Raw genomic sequence first — 1378 nt, 5'->3', positions numbered from 1 at the left:
CTGATTCTAAACGAAAAGAATGGGAATAATAATAACAAACAAGATTTCACCACTGGATATTGCGATGGGACTGCAGCAGTCTTATCTTTGAAATTCAGAAAGGAAATAACTGTTCCAAACAGCTAAATATGCAAGTCCAAAAAAATGAAGGTATGTCTAACTGCCACATTCACTCCGAAGCCCATTCATCTCCTTCAGCATCCCAATGAGGTACATGATCCGCTTAGCTAAATACGGAGGTGCACACACGTGCTACACCGCTGACATCACAGGACAGTTGCCTATAAAATGAGACTTCTGACGCAGGGCTCCAGCTTCCCTTTCTCACAGGTCACCATCCTCATCCGGGAGAGCAGTCGTCTGAGCAACCTCTAAATCTTGCTCCTACTGTGCTGCCAGAGCTGGGTCCATGACCACCTGAGGTGGGGCAAGAGCAGGCATGGCAACAAACTCCAAGTTAGGATCTCCAATGAGCTTTCTGGCAAGCCAGAGGAAAGGCTTTTCAAATTGTGGTTACTTTTGGCAGAAATGTCATAGGACTGAAGATTCTTCTTGTGGTGGATGACAGTAGATTTTACCTTCACTTTCCTGTCTCTAATATCCACTTTGTTGCCACACAATTGACAATGGGGATGGTTTCACACACTCATACCAGATCTCTATGCCAGTTAGGTACATTCCTGTAAGTAAGTCTTGAAGTTCCATCAAACATTGTAATGGCACACTGGGCTTGGATGTAGTAGCCATCACACAGCCCCCTGAACTTCTGGCTGGCTGTGTCCCACACCTTGAACTTGATGGGACCTCTGTTGGTATGGAAGACGAGCAGGTGCACCTCCACGCCCAGGGTGGCTATATACTTCTTCTCAACCTCACCCAGTCAAGTGGCACTTCCTGAAGGTTATCTTTCCGGTGCCCACCAGGAAGAGCTTGAACTGCACCTGCGGCTCTCCCTGGGCGGCCATCATGGCGATCCTGGGGGAGAGAGCGGCTTCCAGAAGAGTCTGCGCACCTGTTCGACTGAAGCTGGAAAGATGGCGGAAGCGCCTACCTTGCTTATTTTTACCTTTTAGACTCAGTGAATGTTTTAGGTATTCAAAAATATTAGGCAAAGGAGCAAAGCTTAAATAAAACTAGTCTAAACATAAATGAGAAATAAATGTGCTTAACTGTATGTCGCATGGGGAACTGCAGAGAGCTACTTCAAGTGATTTTTTTGTACATAAAATTTAATATATATACATATATACACACACATATATATGTATATAAAGATTTATTTGTTTTTATGTGCACCGATGTTTTGTTTGCATATATGTCTATGGGAAGGTACCAGACCCCTTGGAACTTGACTTAAGGGACAGTCTGCCTTCTGAGT

General features: G+C 44.6%; 1 pseudogene; it reads right to left on the bottom strand.

The window, feature by feature from the left end:
* Positions 1–234: 234 nt before the first annotated feature.
* Positions 235–965, bottom strand: LOC110284263 (GTP-binding nuclear protein Ran-like; annotated as a pseudogene).
* Between the last annotated feature and the right edge of the window lie 413 nt (positions 966–1378).

The sequence above is a fragment of the Mus caroli genome, unplaced genomic scaffold (genome assembly GCF_978045245.1).
Source record: "Mus caroli unplaced genomic scaffold, Mus_caroli_1 scaffold_18, whole genome shotgun sequence".
In the NCBI taxonomy this organism is placed as follows: domain Eukaryota; kingdom Metazoa; phylum Chordata; class Mammalia; order Rodentia; family Muridae; genus Mus; species Mus caroli.
The sequence above is the reverse complement of the archived record's forward strand: the minus strand, read 5'-3'. Positions and strand labels throughout refer to the sequence as shown.